Source organism: Lissotriton helveticus, chromosome 1_1 (genome assembly GCF_964261635.1).
Source record: "Lissotriton helveticus chromosome 1_1, aLisHel1.1, whole genome shotgun sequence".
Classification (NCBI taxonomy): Eukaryota; Metazoa; Chordata; class Amphibia; order Caudata; family Salamandridae; genus Lissotriton; species Lissotriton helveticus.
In genome coordinates, this window is record NC_136057.1 from 17048536 (window position 1) to 17074795 (window position 26260).

The window sequence follows — 26260 nt, forward strand, 5'->3', positions numbered from 1 at the left end:
GCGGTTTTATACAGCGGTGGCTACTGTTTTACATTATGGGGAATCTGTTCCTCCCAAAGGACCGGTTGTGTCCCTGGTCCCTCCCATGACTAATGGGGGCCGGGATGTGGTACTTAAGGGTCGTTTTGTGCAGGGGTCAAGTATTTGGGATGTTCTTCTGCACATTCGCTCCATCCTGTTGTTTCCGGAGTCTGTGGTTGATGTAGTTTCACAGTCTCAGTAGAGGGAGCCGGTGTCTTACCGCTCCTCTCCTCCGTCTTGTGTTGACTTCCCATGTTTTTTGCCGCACGTTTTCCTTGCGGGTCTTTCCTGTTGAGTTTCTGGCCTCGGTGAGGGTGGATTCTTTGGTAGCTGACATATCGTCTCAGGGTACTGATGTTTCTTGCGGTGCTTCCCCATCGGAACCAGTTTAATATGTGGTTTCTGCGGCAATGTAACGCTCTTTTGCCACCGCCTATTTTTCTGTTTGTGCTGCTGCGTGTTCCCCCCTATGCCATCTGGTCATTGTGGGGTCTTCCAGTCATTGACTGAGTTGTTGGACTGGGCGTGGACGTTTTCCCACTCTCGCCCTGATGTGTCAATGGGTGCGGTGCCTTTCTATCATTTCCTTTGATTCCTTAAGCTTATTCCACCCTGTTACACACCTGATCTCATTTATTCTTAGACGTTAAGGGTCGCGCCTGGTTAGTACCTAGTTGGATGGCCGCCTGGGAATACCAGGCGCCTGTTGTGGTTCCGTTCTTGGACGACCAATGTTATGCACAGAGGCTTTGCTACTGCGCATACCTCTTTCTGGCGTTCAGCTTTTTGGTGCCCCCTTGGTGGATATGGTGAGTGATTCTGCACTTGGTCCTGCTCGTCATGGGCAGGCTCCTCCCCCCTTTCATGGACAAGGCTGTGGCCGGGGTCCTGCTCCGTCTGGCAAGACCCGGTTCCCTGCCACTTCTTCCTCCTCTTCTACTTCCTCCAATTCATGTCCGGGTTGCTCTGAGACTGAGCCCTGTGGGTGGTCAACTGTCTCTCTTTGTGGTCGGCTGGATGCGGACTGTGTCGGTTCACTGAGCTCTCCTGGTGGTGATGAAAGGTTTTTTCCCTGGTTTCCTCTTGTCTCCCCCAGACTGTTTCGGGTCACTCCTTGCACCAGGGTCACTCTACGATTGCAGACACTGTTGGGTGCGTCCATGCCTTGTAGAATATGACGCTGTTGTTCCGGTGCCTGTGTATCAGCGGGGGATGGCAGTATACTATATTCTCTTCCCGGTGGATTTCTAACAGGGGTCCTCTGACTGGTGGTGGATCTGCCTTGGTTGGATTGATGCGGTAATCCCATCAAAAGTCCAGTCAGTGTCCTTGCAGGTGATCCTGCCTCTGGTCATTCTTTGGATTTCTGGATTCCTTCGGTTTGCGGGTTGCTTCTCTCTATGTCCTTGTCCTTCTGGCCTCTCATAAGTTTCTCCGCCTTTGTGTGATGGGCTGTCTTTTCAGTTCTATGTATTGCCCCTTGGTCTGTAAGCCTCCCCCCGTGTCTTTACTACGGTTCTGGCCCCTCGGTTTGGGCTTTTTCATGGGAGGGGGATTGGGATCTTTCCTTACCTGGATGATTGGTTGATTTCTCCATGTCTGAGAGAGTTGCCTGGTCCTCAAAGGTCACAGATTTTTGTTGATTCCTGGTTCCTTCTCTCGATCGGATGTACATTGGGGCACACTTCAGGATTGTGTTGGGTTTGGTGTTCATGCCTCATGCACGGACATTGCCTCTGTAGTCGGTGTTTCGGTCCCTGGTGTCGGGGACTTGCCCTCCTGTGTGACTTTGGTTGGGGGTCCGGGTATGCAGCATGCTGTCCTTCTCCTTGCTGGTGGCTCCTTGGGCTCCTCTCCCTTTGTCTCTTATGGTGAGATATATGATTTTTCTCATTGGCGCCCCTGTGGTCGGGATTTCGATCGGGGGGTTCCTGTGTCTGCCCAGGTGAGGGTAGTTCTAGATTGGTGGCTGGGTGATGGCCCTCTGTCCAGATGTCATCCGTTTCGGTTTGTTCCCTGTCGGGTGGTCACTACAAGTGCCTATCTGTTAGCCTGTGGGGGGGGCTGCTCTGAACGTCTCTTCGATGCAGGACTGGTCGTCGGTGGCTCTGCTTTCTTGTTCCTCCAATTACAGGGAGCTGAAGGCTGTTTGGTTGGGTGTCTTGGCGTTTCCTGTCTTGCTGGAAGGTTGCCATGTTTGTGTCCGGACAGAATCTCATGTTGTCATGTTCTGCTTCTATCTTCAGGGAGGTTGCAGTGCTCATTCCCTCTGTTGACTGTCACCTCATTTGTTCCTGACGGAGTCAAGGTTGGCCTCCCTGTCTGTAGTTTCTCTCCTCGACCGGGTGAATGTGGTAGCGGTCTATCTGTACAGCATCTTTCCCTCCATGGGGTCTTTTTCTCTGTACCAGATGATGTTCCAGATGTTGCAGTGGTGGTTTAAGTGTCTGGTGGTGGACTTGTTTGTATCTTTGGTCCATGCTAAGATCCGTTGTTTCTGCACATTTATGCCTTTTCCAATGGCTTGGAGGATGGATGTGATGTCCTTCCGGTTGCCCAGAGCCTGTTTTATGTATTTCCTCTGGTTCCTCTGATTCCGGCGATTTGGCTGAGGATTGGGTGAGAGGGGGGATTGGTGCTTCTGGTGGTTCCGTGTTGGGGCCGCCGCCCCTGGTTTCCTCTTTTGCTGGAGTTGGCGATGCACCTGGGTTGGCCGTTGCCGTTCCTTCTGTTTCCATTGATGGGCCCTTTGGTTCCTCTTCCGGGGTTCCAGTCCGTGGATCTTCTGGCTTGGCTCTTATACGGTGTTCCCTGTTCCTGAATGGTTGTTCATTTGCTTTGCGGGTCTTCTCCGACTGTACAGGTGCCCCTCTTCTTTGCTATCTTACGCTACGCATTGGGTCTCCTTTGCTGTTTAGCGTCTGCGCTATGGTTGTTCTGTTGCTGGTTTGGATCCTGCTCGGGTCCTGTCATTTTTTTTGGGGGGGGCGGTTTTGGTTGGGCTTGGCCCTTTTTACCCTCCATGCTCAGTGGGTTGCCATTAGCGCTTTTCGTGGTATCCCTTTTGTGTCTGTGGGGCCCTTGGTGACTCGTCTTTTCGAGTCTCTGGTATTTCAACACCCTCGTCCTGTGTTCTTTCCTCCTCATGGGATCGTCCGTTGGTGTTGAGGGCATTGCAGGGGGTTCCCTTGGGTCATTTGGAGTCGGAGGACTTGCTGTTTTTGTTGTTATGAAGGTTTGGGTGCTCTTGCGGGCCCCTCCTTCTTTTGTGCCTACGTGTGCTCTTTATTTCATCTTACTGTTGTCTCCGTTGCACATTTTTGGTTGTGAAGCGTGTTTGGAGAAGTATTTGCCTCATACAGCTTCTTTTTGTAGGGTGGCCTATTTGTTAGCCTCTTTTGGTCTGGCCCGACAGGACCTGATGCCATCTCTTCCACTCTCAATTGGTGGGTTTGGCCGTCTCTCCTTTTGGTGTCTGTGGTTCCCTCTCGTCAGTATCTGGGGCGTTCTACTCGTTCTGTTGCTGTTTCTTGGGACGCCTTCGAGGGTGTTTCCTTGGAGGATTTTGCAGTGCGGTCGATTGGTCTTCCCCTCTTGCCTTCATGTATTGTTACTGGCTTGAGTTTGGGGGAGAAGCTTCTGTTACCTTTGCCTCTTCAGTTCTGGACTTTGTGGTTTTGTTTTTGGGATGTGTGTCTCTCTCCATTGTTGTAGATGAAGTTCTTTTTGTACTGCACTCCGTGTGTGGGCTGTGTTTCCTATCCATGAAGCTGATGCTGCTTTGGTATCGGCTCATTGATAATTACTGTGGCGAGGAAGACTGTAGTCTTCCTCGCCACAGTATAGATTCCCTTCCCTCCCGGCCCTCTGTTGTGGCTTCATGTATCCGGCTTTGTGTTTCAGGTCGTGATGTGGATCTTGTATCCTTTTATGTGATTGGTGGTTGCCACTGGGATCCATATTGGAGGGATAGGGAGACTAGTAAATTAACTTTTGCTTGGAGTTTCTGTAGGAGCAGAATGCTCATTAGTAATTACTGTGGCGAGGAAGACCAGGACTCGGAGTAATGAAGATTACCCGTAGGTAACGGGGCAATACTGACAACAGCATGCTCTTTGAAGGCATGTGACACTTGTAATTGGAGGGCTGGGAGAACACAAGAGTTCCACATAATAAATATCAAGAATCCTATACCTCCCATTGTACACTAATGCCATCGTGTGGCCTTTGAAAAAACAGTATCGGAGCTCAGCTTTTATGCGGTAAGCAAAGTGAGAAACAGGATCTGCACGGTCCAGGACACAGTTCTTTTGCAAGACAATCTCAGGCATTGCGGAAAATTGGAAAAATTACAGATAATGTGTAATTTTAATGAGAGATGTGTGAGACTTGGCAGGGCTGGTGGCAAAGAAACTGAAAGAATGCTAAGAGTTGACTAGTGTCACAGCTCCTTGTAAACATTCCTTCGGGTGATTTAAGGTATGAATGACCCCCTCAGCACCCCTATACCAGTCACTGAGCCCCAATGCACATGCCCTATCTGTCACTGCCAGAGCACCCTGTTCCACACTACACCTGGCATGAGCCCTCGGACTTGCCATCAACCAGATGCTCATGCTATCCCCACAGACACTCATTAAAACCCACATCCACCCACACAGATCCTTCTAGCCCCACACACTGCCCATCACAACCCATGCTCTGGTCATCTCTACTCTCATCCACAGACACAGACCCCCTCAAGTCCCTCCCACTGCCCATCACAACCCATGCACTGGCCATCTCAACCCTCATCCACCCACACGGACCCCCCCGGTGTCCCCCACACTGTCCATCACAACCTATGTGCTGGAGTTCTGGACTTTTTGGTTCCGTCCAGAGGTGTCAGGGATAACACCCGAAGACCCCGGAGTTCCACCTGTCTCGGTGCACAAACAAACAGAAACACGGGCTTCTCGATGGTGGCGTCAAAGACCAAAGGTTTATTACTGCAGGGACACAGAAGTCACAGAAACTACACATGGGCAGTATCTAGGAGCCTGTTCCATTTGTACAAAGAGGGTTGCTCCTTATATACTAAATATTGGGCTTCAGGCAAATTCTTTACATGTTACCACAGTTCTAAACATTCGTGTCTTAAACAATAAATATTTGGCGTTGCACAGGAATCGTCAACAGTATCTGATGTCAAAACATTACGAATGAGGGGTTCCCACTATTCCATCATAATCCCATGTCAATTTCTCATACAAGACCCGGTCCGCCTCATCGTAAATTTCGTTACCTCCCCCTAATAAAGGCCCAGAAGGAAAGGAGCAGAGCCAGGTGCAGAAGATAGAAAGACAGGATAAGAAATGTTTGTGGGTCGTAAATGGGCACGGTTACCAGCTTCGGCCGCCTAATCATGATCAGGCCAACGAACACAAGAACCAGTATAGCAGGACTGGCCTCAGGCTGGGGAGGCAGCTCTTGCCGAGTCATGCTGCCACAGCGTTGCTGGCCTAAGGTGCACGTGTCACTAGCAAGGTGAATCGCCGGTTAAGGCCTACGTGTCCTTAAATAAAAAGAGGTCATTGCGTGTCCATTGACTATGTGAGGGCAAGGAATACAAAATGGCTTCCGTGTTCTAAGATGGATGTCATGGGTAAATCACAAATGTGTTGGTAACAGGAGTGCTCTTGCTCGTAGCATAGCGAAAACACCAGGATATACTAAATGGATCATTTGCGGTCTACTGATACCAAAATTACGTATTTACGACAATGTTACAAACACGAGTAAAATCGTCACGGAACCTCAGACCCTCCTTTTGCCCTTACATAGGCAATTACTCAGTCTATGTCTGAGTCTAATTCTATGCTCATTAGGTCAGCAACATGTTGTTGCGTCATCATCCTGTCTCGTGCCTTTTCTCCTAATGTAGGTGGTTTTCTGAAACAGGTTGCAGCACAGAGACTACACAGAGCGGGACCACATTGGATAATGAGGCAACATGAGAACAGAAATACTAGGATAACACCAATGACCATCAGAACCTTCCATCCCCACGCTGATATCAGAGTCCAAAACCACTCCATGAAGGACCAGTTTCCCTTGTCTACGTGTATAGAGTCGGAAATCTTGTGTAGCTTAGAGATTGCTTCATAGACAGTTGGAGCATTATTTGGAATAAATACACAGCAGCTTGATTGGATCATTCTGCATACCCCACCTCGATCTGCAAGTATCACGTCTAGAACCATTCGGTTCTGTAACGTCATGAGACGATCCGCCTGAAGCTCAGCTGTTAAGTTACTAAGGGCACCTGCAGTTTCTGTAATAGTAGATTCAACTACCCGTGTTAGTTGACGAAGATTTCTACTATTGGCCATAGGCCCCCAAAACGGAAGGAAACCTTTGAAAAAGTCTCCAGCTTCCTGACCAGCTGTGTCTTCCTTGCTAAAAACACCTCTTGCTAATCTGGTCTTGTGATAGTCTGGAGAGGCAGTGTATGTCGGAGGCAACAATCGGGCAATATAACATGAACCTGAAAAGTCAGCAGGCAGCCATGTATATGCTCTGTCCTGACAGATGAAGTAGGTACCCCTAGCAGTCAGAAAGGCAGGGGAGGAGTTAGACGGAAATACGTAAGTCTCAACGCACTCACTCCTCCCTAGCTGAGCTCTCAGATTTCTCCCATTTCCTTGCAAACAGACCTGACCTCGGTGAGGCACGACCCAAACTGAAGTGGAGCTTTTACGCTTGCTTTCTCCCAAACTAAGGCGATACTCTGTAGAGTTCCAACTCAAATACACCCGTAATTCATCTCTAGGATAAGATGGAGTATTATTGACGTCTTTAATCATGTCAATAATTCCCTGGACTAAAGCTTTGTTGGCTGAGTTGTATTTAGTGGACCGTGGTGGACGCGGAGGATAGGTCTCAAGGGCATATGAAAAAATGGTCTGAAAGGCCTGAAATGATCCATTGTAGCTAAAAGGCAAGACTAGATAGGGAATGCCTTTATCCATAGTGTGAGGTATCAAGCCACACACCCAGCAGTCTGTAGTATTAACTATCAGTTGGTGTTGATGCAAGAGCTGTACAAATGTATTGTTAATAAATTCTGAGCGTCGAGCTTGTTCGTGTTCAGGAAATGAGTGAAAAGAATGCATAGAAGAAACCGTAGAAGTAGTAGGATCAAGGGGAGGTACTGTAGTTACTGGCATAAAAATCAAATGTACACCAAAGATGATTCCACCCACCAACGTTATCAAAACAATTAAAAATGTAACTGCACATTGCATTAGAAAGCATTTGCTGTGAAGTATTCTGTACAGTCTATTTCTGCGAACATAAATTACATTTTCTCGTTGTAGCTCAGGAAGCTCCATCTTCTACGACCGTTCGCGACCACTGATGATGTGTACGTAGATGAAAATGCCTCTATCAGCCCTGGGAGTTCCCAGAACTAACAGAAAGATCGACCTTGTGTCTGACCCCCGCAGATTCAACTAGGCACACAGCCACGACCCTACGGCTACCCAGACGGCAAGGCAATTTTAAAATAAAAAGAACAATACAAAGTATTAGCAAACTTCCGGGCTGGAGGCAATGTATAGCAAATTCAAATCTGAAAATAGGCAGTTTCCTGCTTTATTTGTCCATATTGCGAGAACGTAAGTTGTATCTCAGTTTTGTAGGAGCTGTCTGATCTGGAAACAATGTATTTTCAGCTGACGTTGCAATGTTCACGTTCGCAGATGGCAAATGTTCTTTTGGTGCAGATGGCAAATGTTCATTGGGGGTGGATGACAAATGTTCAGGGTTCAAAAGAGCAGTTTCAGGAGGAGAGTCAGAATTTGGTGAATCCGTGATCAGTTCTGCATCGCTGAAAGGTATGAACCTGGGGATTTGTTCCGTTTCAGAGGTACCGATTCCTTTCTTTACCCAGTTGTCGTAAGGAAGTGGCAGAGGCACACGTTTAGCATGTGTCGTATGGATCCAGTTTTTTCTTCCGGCCACACGAATAGCAGTTCTCGTTGCTAGCAGGACTTGGAAAGGGCCAATGAATCTGGGCTGAAGATTTTTTGTTCTTGCAAAATTTTTGATGACCACCTGATCACCCGGTTTCAGCTGATGGCCTGGACTCTCCGGTGGCTTTGGCAATGCATCGAAAACCTGTTGGTGAATAAGACTCAATTTAGCAGTCAAGTCGAAAAGGTAATCAATTAACATTGGGTATTCCAGCTGCTTAAATTCTTTCGGTCTAGGTACCCCCCAAACATTTGCAGGACGGCCAAAAACTATTTCATAAGGACTAAGCCCTACTCTAGAATGTACAGTTGCTCTTGTTGATAGCAAAGCCAAAGGCAATGCGTCTGGCCAGGACAAACCCGTGGACGCTTGTATCTTAGCAAGTTTCAGCTTAAGGGTGCCATTGTAACCCTCGACTAAACCCGCGGACTGGGGATGATTCGCACTATGAAACTTCTGTCTAATCCCTAGGCCGGCACACACACTCTGCATAACTTTCCCTACGAACTCACTTCCGTTATCTGACCATACAATCCGTGGCATTCCGTATCTGGGGAAGTATTCTTTAAGGAGAATTTTGGCAGTGGATAAGGCAGTATTGTCCTTCAGTGTGTATGCTTCGATCCATCTGGAGAAAGCACAAACTACCACTAGGACGTATTTCAGATTATTGCAACGATCCATGTGAATGAAGTCTAGCTGGATCACTTCAAAGGGGCAGGAAGGAGGAGCGAAGTGACCTGCAGGTGTGGGGATTCCCTTGCCAGGATTATGCATCAAGCATACCATACAATTTCTCACCACTCTCTCTGCACACTTACTAATCCCGTCATTCTTCCAGACCGGAGCCAACATCTTACAAATCCCTTTTGAACTGATGTGCGCTGTTCCATGTGCCATCGTTACTACTGCAAGCACATACGCATCAGGCAACATCCAACGCTGTTGTTCCGACAAGTCAATCCAACACCCACTCGAGTCCAATTTACCCGTGCTCTTTTTCCATGCAAGCTTTTCCTCCTCAGTCGCCTCTTTCTGAATTTCTTTCACGCTTTCCACTGTGTCTTCACACATTCCAGACTCAGAAATCCATCTTGCAGACGTTGCAACATACATTCTACTCATCATATTTCTAGCTGTCTGTTTTGCAGTTTCATCGGCAAAAGCATTCCCACGACCAACATCATCCGTGATTGCTTTATGAGCACTGCATTTCACAATCGCAACTTCAGTCGGTAAGGTTAGAGATTCCAACAAGTCATTAACTAGCTGACCATGTTGAATCTTAGTCCCATGGGACGTAATGAAACCTCTTTCTTTCCACAAGCGGCCAAAACTATGGGCCACGCCGAACGCGTACTGACTATCTGTGAACACATTCACTCTCTTTCCCTTAGCTAAAACGCACGCTCTTGTTAGCGCGATCAATTCTGCAGCCTGGGCAGAATTCTGACTCACTCTTGCAGTCTCCACAATCGTACTCAAAGTTGTTACTGCATAAGCAGCAGTCACATCACCATTCTCCAATTTGAAGCAAGACCCGTCAACATACAACGTGCCATCTGGATCTGATAACGGAGTGTCTTTTAGATCGATTCGTCCTTTTGTTTCTTCCTCAGTTTTGAAATAACAGTCGTGTGGTTCGGAATCACTCGACTCTTGGCTAGTCGGCAACAATGTTGCTGGATTCAATACATTGCATCTTTTGATCTGAATATGACTAGCTAATAGTGTCAGTTCATAACCTGATAATCTAGCACTGGTAAGGTGCTGCGTCTTGGTTCGGTTCATGAGTGTATCCACAGCATGAGGAACCATAACCACTAGCATGTTGTTCATTACTAAACCAGCAGATTGTCGAATGGAAGCTGCAGCTGCGGCTGTAGCTCTCAAGCAACTAGGCAACGCTCTGGCTACCGGATCTAACGTTGATGAGAAATACGCACAAGGGCGTTGTTTATCACCAAATTTCTGCGTCAAAACACTCAATGCACAACCTTCTCTCTCGTGGACATAGAGCGTGAATGGCTTACTGTAGTCGGGTGTACCCAATACAGGTGCTGAACATAGTGCATTTCGCAATTCAGAAAAACTCTGCTGACATTCAGCAGACCATGGCACCGGACTCGGAACACCTTTTCCAGTCAAGGCTACCAATGGTTTTGCTAGAAGAGAAAAATTCGGGATCCATTGCCTACAATATGAGGTAATACCTAAAAAGGCACGTACTTCTCTCTGCGTGCTAGGAACATTCATCTGTGTAATTGTTTTTATTCTCTCTGGGGTCAACTTCCTTCCCTCCTTTGACAAGAGATGACCTAGGTAGGTCACTTCTTGGCAGCAGTATTGCATTTTTGAAGGTGACACCTTGTGATTCAAATTTGACAAGTGATGCAATAAAGAAATCGTAGCTGTTTTGCAAGTTTCCTTGTCATCGGCAGCCACTAGAAGATCATCGACATACTGTAGTAAAGCAGAACCACGAGGAAGTACAAAGGAATCTAACTGGCTTTTTAATGCTTGACTGTAAATGGATGGGCTTTCACAATAACCTTGTGGAGCGCGTTTAAATCTGAAACTTCGTCCTCCTAGAGAGAAACCGAAGATATCTCTGCTTTCCTCGGCTATCGGAATGCTGAAAAAGGCATTTTTCAAGTCGACAACTGAAAACCATGCTGCTGTAGCAGGAATCAACGTTAATAATGCAGTAATGTCTGGAACCACAGGAAACTGTGGGATCACAATTTTATTAACCTCTCTAAGATCAATTACGAACCTATATACTGGAGGCTTTGTTGGGTCAGTTCGTTTCAAAATAGGCAGTACAGGACTATTACAGACATTACCTCTAGTTTCTTCTATAACGTCTTTCTTGATCAGGTCTTGTACTATCAGTAGGAGCGCACGCTCACCTTCACTAGAGATTCTATATTGCGGAATTCGTGGAAGTTTGACATTTGCTTTCAAAGTTACTACATAGGGTGGAATTTCCAAGAGACCTACATCATTAGGACCAGTCGCCCAAAGAGTATCAGGGAGTGAACGCAGCTCTGGTGGGAGCGCATCCATCGACAAGTACATCGGGGAGATTATTCTTTTACCCAACGTAAGCTGTACTCCTGCTGGAGAACAGTACAATGTCGCGTACAGGCGTTTTAACAAGTCTAAACCAAGCAGATTCTCGTTACAACCTGTCGTCAAAATCAAGGGTGCTTTCAATTGACGGGGTCCAACAGAAATAGACAAAGGACCAGAAACAGGGTTATGAACAGGGGCGCCCGAAAAACCTACTGAAACGTTTGTTGAGCCAGACAAAGGTGCGCCAGGGAGTTTCGCATGTATGATAGAACTTTTTGCTGCACCAGTATCCAACAGAAACGGTTCGACTATACCTGATGTTGCTACCGCGACATAAGGTCCACTCTGATCTACTGGTACTGATACTACTCCCTCTCTTTGTCCATGGCTGTCCTAGTATTCACTTTGCTGAACTTCCTCACTAGTTTCATAATAGTCTTCAACATGATACTGTGGAGACCTATTCTGTTGGGCAGATTGACCATTTCGCTGGTCGAAATAATTAGAGGGGCGATCACTTGTCTGTGGAGGCATAGCACCTCGTCCTCGACCTCTAGAGTTTTGCATAGAACTACCACGACGTCTCTGAGCTGCCGCAGTATTATTTTGCGTTCGAACTGGACACTCACTTTTGTAATGACCTTCCATTTTGCAATAAGCACATTGATTCCATTGGTATTGTGGCCTTTGAAAATTATAATCCGTTCTTTGATAAGACCCTTGCTGCATGTTAGTCTGATTCGTGCGAGGCGGATATGCTTGCTGTAAAAGGACTTTAGTTTTTAAATCTTTCGTCTTTTTATCCGATTTTTCCTTCTCTTCTTTATCCCTATTTTCATAGTACTGAGCAGTCGCAAGTATTTGCGCAGTTGTAGAGACAGCCCACGCACTTTCAGAATTCTTTAATTTACTACTAAGTTCTGGCAACAGATTGTGCACGAATTTATCAACGAATAATCTCTGGCCTCCTTCTGTGCTCATATCCTGACCACTATGATCCACAAAAGTCTCTTCGAATCTTGTGAAAAAGTCGGAGACGCTTTCGTCTTTCTTTTGTTTGCACGCGGACAATTTGTCCCAGTTAACGCGCAATGCTGGCATCAAGGTTTTCATTAAATCGATTATTCTACCAGGCAAATTAGCAATTAAAGGTTCAGGTTTGGAACCACCTATTTGTTGACCATCCGCTGCAATTATAGCTGCCCAGTCACCACCTAGGGCAACTGGATGATTCTCTTTACGAATTTTAGCCCAAATTAGTTGCGGTACTACATTACCAAATAGCAGATCTATGTCAGCAAGATTCAATACACAAGCGTCAACTGTTTGAGCCAACTCTTTGTAGTACCCTGCAGGATTTTTACGCGGATCTGGCAAGGCCTGTTTTACTGCTAATACTTCAGCTCGCTTCCATGGAATATGTATCCATACTCTCTGGAATTGGGCCGGAGCGGCTGCAATACCAAGGTTTACATTAGCTTGCACAGCTTCACGCCAAATTGGTGGAACCTCTCTCATTGGATATTGACGATTTTGTTTCGTACTACGTTTCCCTAACTCTCTTGGTGAACGAAGGGATGGGTCATTCCTATAACTTAAAATCAGTTCCATCGCTTCTTTTATATTTTGACCAACTATCATACCTGTAGCAAACTGTTTCTGAACATTAATTAATTCTCCTAGATTTGATTCAGGGTCATCCTCTTCCAATTCCTCACGTAGAAGGAAACACATTTCATCGAACACATATCGTTGTGTCGGTTCGTTCCATTGCATAAATGTATCTAATACATCTTGTACATTATATCTTCCAACTTTCGAAACCCATCTAAGAGCAGTGGAATCTAATATTCCTCTTTCTTCAGTACTGGGAAGCTGACTACGTCTCTGCACAGAGTCAGAGGTAGGAGTCTTAATCAGAGTTTTATAGAAGGGAGATAGAATATTAGAGACAGAATCAGTGATTCTTCGACGAACAGAAAGCGGAGTCATAATATTAGCAGAAGCAGTAAATAGAGTAGCAGTTGGAACAGATAGATCAGGAACAGTAGGAGTAGCAGGCAAAATAGCTTGTGAATTAGCAGGTGTTAGCGACACAGGCATAGGTAAAGAAGCCGGCAACCCTGGAAGAGGGGTTGTCGAAGGAACATTAATATTGACCACAGGAGGTACAGGAACTTGATTCAGGGGAGCGGGAACAGGGACACCAGGTTGTCCAGCAACCGGTAATTGAACATTCGGTATAGGTGGAGCCGTAGCACCCTGTGCATACGGTGGGGGTGATCGTAACAAGTAAGACAACAGGGGATCCTTTTCAGGGTCCTCTACTATCTTAGCCGTACTCGATGGCAAAGCAGGATAGCACTTGTCTATCGCTAAATTACGCTCTCTATCGGCCACCTCCATCGCTTTCTCAGACTCGTTGAGTTGCAGCTGCCTAGCAGACTGTTCTAAAGTCAACTCTTGCTCTTTCTGTTCTTTCTTCAACTTTTTAATTTCTCTCTGTTTAGATTCTTTTCGCCAATAACGGAAAGAATCAAACATTGCCGGCCGGGCTTTCTTCTTAAACAACCTTCTTTCTAGATTATCGAGAACTTCAGGTTCAAAACTACCATGTAGTGGCCAACTAAGGACACCATCTTTCTCTGTGTAGCGGATCCATATCTCGTTATAAGAGATAGGGCCCACACCAAACTTGCAATAAAGATCATAAAGGGGAGTTCCAATCGGAGGAACCAAACACGAGTCCTCCAACTGGGAATCACTGTTGCAACTAAAACAAGACAATATACAATTTTTCCGACTTACCATTTTATAATCCGGAACACAACACAAACAAAACACAAAATAGAAGATGCGCACTCGAACCAAGAATTTTAGGCCTACCAGAACTGACAATTGTATCGATACCTGAACTGAACAGAATGATTATCGTAACCAGTGATAACCTTACAGAACTGAACTGATCTGAGAACTAAAAGGATTATCCAAACAGGAGCAACCCTTACAAAATAACCAACTAGCAACCACTGAATACTTAACTGAGGCACTGAAGACGTCACCAAGGAGAAACCCGTCACGTTTCGCCGTACTGAGGACTGCACCTCGGGTCCAAGACAGGGCGACGGTCAAGGCAACGGACCACTGCAGCCGTCTGAACGGGAACCCTCGTGGAAGAGAACGTCGGGGCCACTTTTGCGATATGCCGGGATCGATGAAGTGGGGCGCCTCCCTCTGAAATCTTCACACGAAGCTCCTCGAACTCTTCAGGCTTTTGGACCGGTACCGAATGACGTCGCCCCACGTTGGGCGCCAATTGGAGTTCTGGACTTTTTGGTTCCGTCCAGAGGTGTCAGGCATAACACCCGAAGACCCCGGAGTTCCACCTGTCTCGGTGCACAAACAAACAGAAACACGGGCTTCTCGATGGTGGCGTCAAAGACCAAAGGTTTATTACTGCAGGGACACAGAAGTCACAGAAACTACACATGGGCAGTATCTAGGAGCCTGTTCCATTTGTACAAAGAGGGTTGCTCCTTATATACTAAATATTGGGCTTCAGGCAAATTCTTTACATGTTACCACAGTTCTAAACATTCGTGTCTTAAACAATAAATATTTGGCGTTGCACAGGAATCGTCAACAGTATCTGATGTCAAAACATTACGAATGAGGGGTTCCCACTATTCCATCATAATCCCATGTCAATTTCTCATACAAGACCCGGTCCGCCTCATCGTAAATTTCGTTACCTCCCCCTAATAAAGGCCCAGAAGGAAAGGAGCAGAGCCAGGTGCAGAAGATAGAAAGACAGGATAAGAAATGTTTGTGGGTCGTAAATGGGCACGGTTACCAGCTTCGGCCGCCTAATCATGATCAGGCCAACGAACACAAGAACCAGTATAGCAGGACTGGCCTCAGGCTGGGGAGGCAGCTCTTGCCGAGTCATGCTGCCACAGCGTTGCTGGCCTAAGGTGCACGTGTCACTAGCAAGGTGAATCGCCGGTTAAGGCCTACGTGTCCTTAAATAAAAAGAGGTCATTGCGTGTCCATTGACTATGTGAGGGCAAGGAATACAAAATGGCTTCCGTGTTCTAAGATGGATGTCATGGGTAAATCACAAATGTGTTGGTAACAGGAGTGCTCTTGCTCGTAGCATAGCGAAAACACCAGGATATACTAAATGGATCATTTGCGGTCTACTGATACCAAAATTACGTATTTACGACAATGTTACAAACACGAGTAAAATCGTCACGGAACCTCAGTGCTGGCCATCACAACCCAGATCCATCCACACAGACCCCTCCAGCTCCCCACACTATGCATTGCAATGCAAGCATGGGCCACTACAACCAGATCCTCACGCTAGCTCCACAGCCGCCCATCACAATCCACACCCACCCACACAGACTCCTCGAGCCCCTCACACTATCGATTGCACCAGCAATCAACCAGATCCTCATGCTAGTCCCAATGACATCCATCACACAACCCATATCCACACCTCCAGAGCCCCCCACACTGTCTATTGCTACGCATGCACTGGCCATCCCTACCCACATCCACTCCATCACAACCCACATCCACCCACATGAGCCCCACACACTGTCCATCGCGACACATGCAACCCATTGCAACACATGCACAGGCCACAGCAACCAGATCCTCTTAATAGCCCCACAGACACTGTGCTAGCCATCACATTGTCCATTTCAAACCATGCACTGGCTATCGCAACCCAGATCCTCTCGCTAGCCCAGTTTCTGAGTGTTTATTCTACCCGTCGCCTCCGCCTCTTATAAATGTTGTGCTTTACCTCAGGTCTCTACGGCAAGAACGACAAGGAAGCTGCACTTATCGATATGGTGAACGACGGGGTGGAAGACTTACGCCTGAAATTTAACCGCCTCATTTTCACAGAATACGTACGTTCTAGGCACTTGTTTCATATTGTCCACAACTCACAATCTAGGGGTTGTTCGTGTTGCTGAGTGGAACCTTGTTTGGTGTGAGAAAGTGGATTATTAGTTGGAGTGGTTGTGAGACCTCATTCTGTAGTAGTGTCACTATTCTTTATCAGGTCCAGTTAGGTTTATTTAAATCAGGCCTTAGTTCAGTCCTGGGTAGCTGTAGTACAGAGCAATCAGGCTTACCTCAAAGGAAAACAAGTGGAAAGTATACATCAGTACCAAAACAGTGAATAAGTAAAAAACACAACACACTAATATTCCCAATCCAATGCACAAAATAATTGCCTTTTTTAATCTTTAAATATACACCAAGACAAAAAAGATCTGATAAAGAGCAACGGAGATATGATTTTTAGATGTTTTAAATCCTTCTAGTGCCAAAAACAACAAAGTGCCAACCGCAGGTATCTGGTTGGGCTAGATCAGGTCGAAGTCAAAAGTTAAGGCCGACTACAATCGTGCACAGGCTACATACAGCGGCCAAGTTCATTCTGGTGAAAGGTTTACCTTCAGACTTAGGGCCTAATTTATATAATGGCCTAAAGAGTATTCCTTCTCCACGGCGAAGGAGTACCGTTCCTCCCAAATGCATGGTCTGCCAATCCAATTTAAATACAAGTGAACATAGTTTGATGACGATGGAGACTACTCATTCTCTGCTGTGCCCAAACTTCTTCGACATCCTACTGGAGTAAAGGCCATTGGAGGATAAACTATATGTCCTCCTGCCCAGTTTGCATGGATGGACAAATAGATATTTATTACTGTTTATACCGCTGGGGAAACCCTGGTGGTAAGGGGCAGCAAAAACTTTAAACAGCCCCCCTTGCCATGTGAGATAACTCCCCTGGTGAGGGGAGGTGGGTCATTATGTTTTTTTATTTTCAATAGCAAAATCCCCCTTTGGTGTTTTGTTTTTGAAAAATAAATATTCTAACTTTGCCTTTGCATTGACCAGAACCACCTTGATGGTCAGGCCTATGGACATTTCTAAATTTGGCTGTCATGTCCTTCATCAGGGCAACAAAATAAAATAATCCATCACTCTGGTGTAGGATGGCCTGATTGGCCACAGCTGGCTGTCAGCTGGATCAATTTGAGGACTCGACGACGGCCAGGTGCTGCTCAGTGTTGAACCAGGTGAAATCCTCCATGTTGGCACTTAGAAACCTTTCTGTTAGTTGAGCTTCTTTCAGTGGGGAAACCAGCAAGTTGAATTAAATCGTTGAGGCAATGTCAACGGCTGCAGTTCGACGGTGGACCAGTTGATGCCTCAGAAACTTATTGGGAACTTTTTCATTAAAGCACCAAACTATCTACTTTTGCATTCTTGACGTGGAGAGAGTATATTCTAATGCCAGCCCGGGGGCCAGGACCTTTTAAGCACCACTTAGTGAGTTAAGATGCAATGTACCAGAAGCTGCCAGCAGAGTCCAGTTGAAACGGCTCAGCTGGGCTCTTCTTTGTTGCAGGCTACTTGCAGCCTTTGTGTTCCTAGAGCTTAACAGAAGGCTAGCCCACTAGCCCGTGGCGCCCACTCTTCGGTCCTGGGTTCAAGTGGGAGCAGGTCTATTCCATAGGGATTCTCTCCACCAGTGAAACAGCAGGCCCAGTCCCTCCTCTGGTTCAGCAGGTGCAGTCTTTCCGTTTATCACGGGTGCAGCAATGTTCTGAGGGAGGTAGTCAATGGTGGCATATTTATACCTGGTACTAGCTTGTGGGTGGGGAGACTCCCTAACCGCTAAAGAAAACCTTCCTAGAAGGACAGCCCGATCCTCTTTGACATTATTTCATAGGGGTTTGGCCGTATACAATCCCACAGTGCCCTGCGCTGCCAAAATCCATCATGGCAGAATCGTTCTTCCCTTGGTCAGAGCTCTGGGCACACACCGAGGGGTGCCATACTTTGAAGGTGTACACAGCTGCAACACTGCCTAGAGAATTTAGAATGAGGAATTACCACTGGGACCAGCGAAGCAGCTTGCAAAACTTGCTAGGGGAATTAAAATGTGGGAATTATCAACGGGACCAGAGAAATAGTGGCAGGTGGAGAATTACGCCCCGCCAGCGGAGTAGACAGAGTTTTGCCTACTCCGCATTCCATGGAGTATAGGGCAAAACTCTCTACCCCCCCTAAAAAAAAGTAAAAATTAATGTTAAAAGAAATAAAACACACTTACCTGTACTGTGGCGTCTCCAGGCTGCCCTCCTCCTCCTCGCCAACGTTGGACGAATACGTTGCTTGAACTGCAAGGGTCAAGACCGATTTGCATATGAGTGGGTTCAAACTGGGTGGCGAGGTGACCAAAATATTGATTGAAACCAAATCTTCGTGACTGAGGTGTAGTGCCCACTAATCCTTAGGATCTACACGTTTGTTGGATAACATAAACTTTGGGTGAGAGGCCAAGTCTGATTCCGGCCACCCCCGCAGAATTATGTTGACCAAGAGACCAGCTGGATCACATTGCCACCATAAGCCCCCCTAACCTTACCAGGGAGTGATTAGTTACTGGTAACCACTGAACTTGACAGCCCTGATCCCTCAGGGATCGTGAAAACAGATCGGAACCTTTCGCGCAGTCATTCGTGCTCTCTTGTTCTCAGCAAAGTATACAGAGAATTCACACTGGACTTTTTCAATATATTTATTGAACCAACATTATTTTTGTATAAAATACATTTGCTGCGATAATCAGTAGACAAGTGATAAAGTGTTAAAGTGATTAGTAGATATAGTTCTACCACGGTGCAAAGACAGTATATATATCAGGCATATAGTACAAGGCAATAATCAGGCATACTCCTACTATGCAAACCCTACTCTTCATGTATCTAGAGTGTGTGTAAATGTAGTAGCGCTACGTGAAGTGCATTTCGCACTAAGCGAGTTACGCATAGCTACGCAAACTGCGTAGTGCACTGTGCAAAATGCTGTGCGCACTGATTGCACAGTGCCGGATGATTGTATGCACTGTGCAATCAGTGCAAACCGCATCTTGCACCGTGCAAGCGGTTGTTTTCTACCGCTCGAGTAGATGTCCACTCGAGCAGCAGCTTTCTCAACGCGGACTGGTAGTTTCTCATTGCGAGCGGTCGTGAGCATACGTGACCACTCGCAATGAGAAACCTGACCACCCCCGTTGAGAATCTCGCCGGGAGGTTTATTTTCCACGCTCTCGATCGGCAACTTGATGTTGCTGATGGCGAATGAGGAAAGTCTCGCTGGGATGTCATTTTGCTCGCTTGTGGTCGCCAACTTGCCGTTGAGGACCGCAAGCAAGCAAAAAATTACCGCTGCACTACGCTATGCATGTTTGCACTGTGCTACGTGCAATTCGTGTAGTGCGAAGTTGCGCAAACTTCACAAACTACGCGAGCGTAGCGTAGTGCTTCGCCCAGGGTTAGTGTAGATGTGAAGCTAAGAATTCCCCCAAGGGATGGTCAAACCCCATTAGCTGGTGAGAGAGAACGTTGGAGCCCCTCTTTGTCACAAACTGGACGCCCCCTCACAGAGATGTCAGACGGCTGCATGGTGAAGTCTCAGCATGTAGGGACCCTCGGTGTCAGCTGAAGTGTCTCCTCTGTTAATCTATCGGGATGCTCATTATTTATAATAGAAAGCATCCTTGTGATGTATGTATAGATTAGTGATGTTATGGATAAGTAGATTAGCCTGTCGCCCCGTGTTCGAAGATAGAACGACATTTGTACATAGGGGGTTGAAGGGCCTTGTTCATAGCGTCCGAGGTATCGTGATAATGTTGTGCGAAGCTAGCTGTGCATCCAAGTAGTTTCAGAAAAATTCATCCAACATTGTCGCACATGAAAATATGTGCAAAAGGTCACAGCTCAAATGTTATTGTGAAAAATAGGACAATGAAAGAAATTAGCCGCTTTGATAAATGGGCCTAACCCGGGCGCATAACGGGGGGTGCCTGTTTGCATGGTTCAGCATTCCGTCCATCATTTGTTCTTTTTTCCTTCCCACTAGATAGCAGGGGTAAAGCGTTCTACAGCTAGGAAAAATAGGGTAAAGAAAAAAAAATCCAGGGTGACCCTGCAGAAAGGGCAGCTTTTCAATAGTCGGCCTTCAAAGACAAGGGCCACTCGGAACCTGTAAGTGCGACATCAAAGGCCTTCTACCTCTCCCTGCTGCTAGATGACTCACATGTCATCACTGCACAGAAGATCCCTGACATGGTTTAGTGACCCAGGGGGCTGTACTCTGTCTGTACTGTGGGTGAATGCCTCGTTTTTTGGGGTCACCACCATGCATGTGTTTTCTGAACTTTATTCTCGGTTTTTAGACTTTGCACCCTGGGGCACTGGTGTCCAGTGCACCGTGTCTGTGCGCTGACCCCAAAACATGTAGGAACTGGCTAATCTCTGATTGGTGTATTTAACTCTCCTACAAGGCCAGTATATGGTGTAGAAATGCACCCATGGCATGAAAAGTTGCATGTCACCCATGGACTGGAGCACTTATTGTGCCATCCGCTAGTGTGACAAGGAAACATGGCTTCAGGCCTACAAGTGTAGCCTGACCAAAGCACTTTACGCCTGCAATGTGCCTGTTAAAAGAACCCTTTTTGACAGGTAAACACCATGGCCCTGATTCACAAATTGCATTTTTTATTAAGTTTTGTAAAGTTTGTGCTGTTCACAAACTGTGCTTTTCCTGTAACTTACACTTTTGAGCAAGTTTACTACTTTTCGATATTCACAAACTGTACATATGAAGTAACTTATCATGTTGTTGTATCTTACACTTTTGTAGGAAGTGCCTACATCCATTATTTTCTACGGGAGTGTGTTGCAGTATCAGTGGTTGTCCATATTAGGTGCTGGCCTAACTACAAAAGTGTAAGTCACTACAAAAGGGCAGTTCCTGAATACCAAAAATGCAAAACTGACTCAAATATGTAAACATACTCAAAAGTGAAAGTTACATTTGCAAATCTGTCCCCTCCATTTTAACCCTATGTTGGCCTTGTAGCCCACAAGATAGGTTGCATTATATTTAAAAGTAGGACATGTGTAAAATTAATGTTAGTATGTCCGTAAAGTCTGTCTTAAGTTTGTCTTAAGACAAACTTAAGACAAAATCCTAACTTCTGTGAATGCCAAAAGTAGTAAGTTCATTCTGTGAATGCCAAAAGTAGTAAGTGCATTCTGTGAATACCAAAATAGTAGTACGTTTAGGATTGAGTCTTAAATTCATTCTGTGAATCGAGCCCTTAATCTCCATAGGAGTGAAGTCCTATGTAGTCCATATTGCACATTTAGGCACATGGATTTTTAAGTGATTTGCCCAGAATCACATAATGTTGAATTGAGCTGGCGAAGCTGGGATTTGGACCTGGGTCTCAAGGTTCCAAAGGCAGCGAGTTGAGCCACCAGGCCATAAATCTTCCTGTTGGGTAGTTTTTTTGGTATCAAAAGAAGTTTGAGAATTTTTTCAACACCTTTGCTCCAGTGCTTCAAAGGGTCTGACAGATCAAAGTATCCAACCAGCAGTTCAACAGTGTCAGGATGAATTTCACGTTTGTCCAGTGCAGAGAAGAGGTTTCCTTCAGAAAAATGAAATTTTCCCTGTTCAGACTGGAACTTGGAAACTTTTTTGAACTTCTCTACTTACAGGCCCTAGTGCGACCAACCTTCTGGGTGTGTCCGACCCATGCTCCTTCATGTTCGGCCTCAAATCGTACCTAGGTGCTGCTCCACCACGACCATTGACAGCCATTCACTTAAATCTTTTTCACGAAAATCTTGAAAAAATCATCTTTAGTTCCCCCATTGGAATTTTGTCATTTTGGTGTCATTTTGTTTATCAACATATATTCTATTTTTCAAAATTGGAGTTGGATTTTAGCTTTGTTTTGTTGGGTTTTCCACTTTGTAACTGTTTTGCATTACTCATTACCTCCAAGTTAGGTCTGCCTGCTCTGTGCCACAGCTACCAGGGGTTGAGCTCAGATTAAATTAGAGGAATCTTTGCCTGGACCTAACATGATGGTGGCTTTATCACTTGTGGTGGACAAACAACCACCCCAAACAATAAACTCACAACCACCACTGGATCCATGCCCCCCTGTGGCATACGCCAGTGCCCCCACAGGCCAGACCACAAAAGCAGAGGGTTGTTCCACATCAGTGGGTTTTATTGGGGTCCCTAGTTAATCCCCCAGATCACAGCAGGGTTCCACTGAAGTACATTAAGTACTACTCAGTCTCTGAGATAAACACAGTGGGCCCGATTCACAGAATGAACTTAAGACTCAATCCTAAACTTACTACTATTTTGGTATTCACAGAATGCGCTTACTACTTTTGGCATTCACGGAAGTTAGGATTTTGTCTTAAGTCTGTCTTAAGGAAGGGCCCGTTGAATCCAATTCCACAACCTCAAGTGCATTAAGTGAAACACTCAAGCAGTAATGCTCAAGCAGCAATGACAACAAATGTTTCACCAAGGTGTGCCGCGTGCATTGTTCTCTCTACAGGAGGCACCGTGTTCTGATATTATTGATCTCTCACTGCAGGAAACTGGAAAAGACAAGTATATCGCAGACCTGCCCAATCAGCTGCGCCCGTTCGAGCGCATCCTCTCTGAACACCCAGGGGGCTTTGTCGCCGGAAGCCAGGTAAGAGCAGTGGCAGAACAGGGGTGAGTGGCAGCTGGGATTATCAATGCCTCACAGACATGCACTGAATTTAAGGTGCTTCTGGCTCCCTGGAAGGTGGGACCCCCATGCGCTGCAGGGGCTACAGGTGCCTGCCCTATGCCTCTGAGTAGGAGGGTCAGAAGAGGAAATGGCACCATCCAAATTGCACATGAGCCCCCTCTAGTGACAGAAAGTGGGAACTGCATCTGAGAGGCCTAGTGTTCTACTGAATAGCCAGCGGGGGCGCCTCTTTCCAGTTACTTGTCTGGTGATGAGGGGGGCGCTGACTAAAAACCATAAAAAACAACTGTATATTTATTAACTGGGGCAGAGAGTCTCAAGAGGAGTGTGGATGAGAGGTTTCTTGACCATAGTGCCTGTCACACCCAGTGGATAGAGGTGACCGACCCAGTGACAGACACAAGATGAGCCTTGGAGCCTGTCACACCCACTGCATGGAGGCGACAGACCCAGTCCCAGATACAAGAAGAACCTTGGAGCCTGTCACACCCACTGCATGGATGCGACCGAACCAGTGACAGGCAAAATATGAATCTTGGAGCCTGTCACACCCACTGCATGGATGCGACAGACCGAGTGACAAACACAAGATGGGACTTGGAGCCTGTCACACCCACTGCATGGAGACGACCTGCCCAGTGACACTCACAAGAGGGGTCTTGGAGCCTGTCACACCCACTGCATGGAGGCAACAGACCCAGTGACACACACAAGATGGGTCTTGGAGCCTGTCACACCCACTGTATGGAGGCCACAGACCCAGTGACACACACAAGATGGGCCTTGGAGCCTTTCACACCCACTACATGGAGGCGACAGACCCAGTGACACACACAAGATGGGCCTTGGAGCCTGTCACACCCACTGCATGGAGGCAACAGACCTAGTGACGCACACAAGATGGGCCTTGGAGCCTGTCACACCTACTGTATGGAGGAGACAGACCCAGTGACATACACAAGATGGGCCTTGGAGCCTGTCACACCCACTGCATGGAGGCAACAGACCTAGTGACGCACACAAGAAGGGCCCTGGAGCCAGTCACACCCACTGCTAGGAGATGACAAACCCAGTGACAGACACAAGATGGACCTTGGAGACTGTCACACCCACTGCATGGAGGTGACAGACCTAGTGACACACACAAAAGGGGCCCTGGATCCTGTCACTCCCACTGCATTGAGACGACAGACCCAGTGACACACACAAGATGGGACTTGGAGCCTGCCACTTCCACTACTTCATTATCTAGAGAAAAAAGAGTTAGTGTGTTCTTCTAGTCCATGGAGTCTATCACTCCTTTGGCACTCCCCTCAGTGCCCGAGAGTGAAAGAGACAGGGTGGTCTTCTGATCCATGGGGTCAGTTCCTCCTGCGGCACTAGTAACACTGTCTATAGAGCAACAGAGACACTGTGGTCTCCTGTTGATTGATGTGTCCTTTTCATCCCTCTGAGCTCACTGCCTGGAGAACAAAAGGGACAGGACATTTTTCTTCTCCACTTCGTCTGTCCCACAGGTCAGTGAAGTCCTTGGCCAAACAATGCTAGGCTGGAAGCGGCCGAGGGAATCTTGACGTCCACGGAGTAAGCTTCACCCCTGTATTGAGGAAGTGACTTCTCCGGCAAGTGCAAGAGACAGAAGGAGCCCACGGTCCATTCACTCTGTTGTTCTGCTCATTGCATGTGGCTGCTGGTTGGACATCTGGTTGTGGAGTCTCTTGCAGGTTTGTTAATTCCTTTATTTTCTTCCCACAGATCTCATATGCAGATTATCACCTCCTGCACGTCCTCTATGTGCACACAAAGCTCATCCCAGGGTGCCTCAGTGATTTTCCACTCCTCAAGGCCTTCGTAGCAAAGATGAATGCCCGCCCAAAACTCAAGGCTTACTTGGCGACCGACGCCTGCAAGAAACGTCCTGCTCACCCCAAGGACAAGCAGTGAAAGCCTCAATGGCAGAACATCTGTGGATCAGAGGAGGACATGACTGCACCACAGTGGACCTTCTTAACTTTTGTATGCATTCAAAAAAATAAAAAATACAAACAGTTATTAGACTGAGGCATCTGCATGTCCACTAACAACAAAACCCTCGCCTGGCTAGATACAACAGGGGAGACGCATAAATACATCTTCAAGATACTACATGTTTTTTATGATTGGACATGGGCAGAATGTTGGGGAAGGATGTCGGGAGAACACGTCTTGGAATGACTTAGCCCTTTGATAAGGATGTTTCCAATAAATCAATCAATAGAGTCTGTGGCGCCGATAACATTGATTTCAAAATGGACAAAGTCTCAATTTAGTAGGTCCCCCTGAGCAAAAAGTATATAACCCTTCTTGTGTCGTTTCACAATACTTCAGAAATAAAACAGTTCAGCCAATAATAAATGTCCAGAATAGAGTATCCGTGATCTTTAATTCTTCTTCAGTTCTTTTTCTTCACATGAACTCATGAGACAATATTCTTCACACAAATGTATCTTTAGATCTCCACACAACAGCCAACATGCATGTTTCGTCTTTGGTGCATCACCACCATAAAGACTTCCTCAGGGCTAAAGCAACAATCTGTTTTTCAATAATTTCCTTTATAGGTATTTAAGGCGAGTAAGCACAGCTTAAACGTAACTCTAAACGAAGCATATTATTAATTTCCTCATATGATTATCTTCACACGTATTAGTGTTGTTCTCCTGTAGTATAGTCGTGCCTCTCATCTAACGGGGACCTAGATTAACATTTTTTCACCAAATCTTTAAGCCGTTCCTCCTCAATTAATTGAACTTGGATTAATTTACGAGATTTTTGTCCGATTTTGGAATCTTCTCTGTGACTTAAAATACATAATCCTTTTTGATTACTTTTATTATATTTATAAATAAATCATTTAGTTTTATCCATGAATTCTTGCATGGGGTCATGCTTTGAGTAACTCTTTCTATAGCACAGTTGTAGCAAGGTGCCAATATTATGTGGCATGGCTGGGAGACCTTACCTGTAATATTGACATGACACTCAAACGTGGTTTGATTTCACACTAGTAATCCTTCTCTAAGTCCTGGTAGAGTGACAAAGAGCAGACAGGCTTACTTAGAGGAACATGTCTTAAGCATTTTCCAGCACCGACATTGATGATAAGTAATGGCACGACTCGAAAGAAATCTGACACCAATTTATAAAAACAGAGCATATTTTTATATCATTTTACACACCAGAATGAAATATGTACAGTTTAAGCATGGGCCTAAAATCCGTTCCGTTCGCAGAATTTGCGGATTTTCTGCAATTTCGCGGTCCGCGAATCTCACGAAATTGGAGAAAAATCCGCGAAATCGCGTTTGGGACGGATTTTCAAAAACTGAAGTACTTGAAGCACTTACAGGGTTACAGCAGGTGCCCAAGTTGAAGCTAATTTCTTTGTAACCATTTACAAAATGGTTACACAGAAATTAAATTCAAATTGGGCACCTGCTGTAA

General features: G+C 46.2%; 1 protein-coding gene across 1 annotated transcript in view; it reads left to right on the plus strand.

Moving 5' to 3' along the window:
- Positions 1-25683, plus strand: part of LOC144811307 (glutathione S-transferase P 1-like) — a 148068-nt gene extending 122385 nt beyond the window's left edge. Inside the window, exons 5-8 of the transcript XR_013606904.1 lie at positions 15940-16043; positions 22634-22735; positions 24533-25074; positions 25488-25683. The gene's annotated coding sequence lies outside the window, so the exon portion shown is untranslated. The remainder of the gene's footprint in view (positions 1-15939; positions 16044-22633; positions 22736-24532; positions 25075-25487) is intronic.
- Positions 25684-26260: the final 577 nt, after the last annotated feature.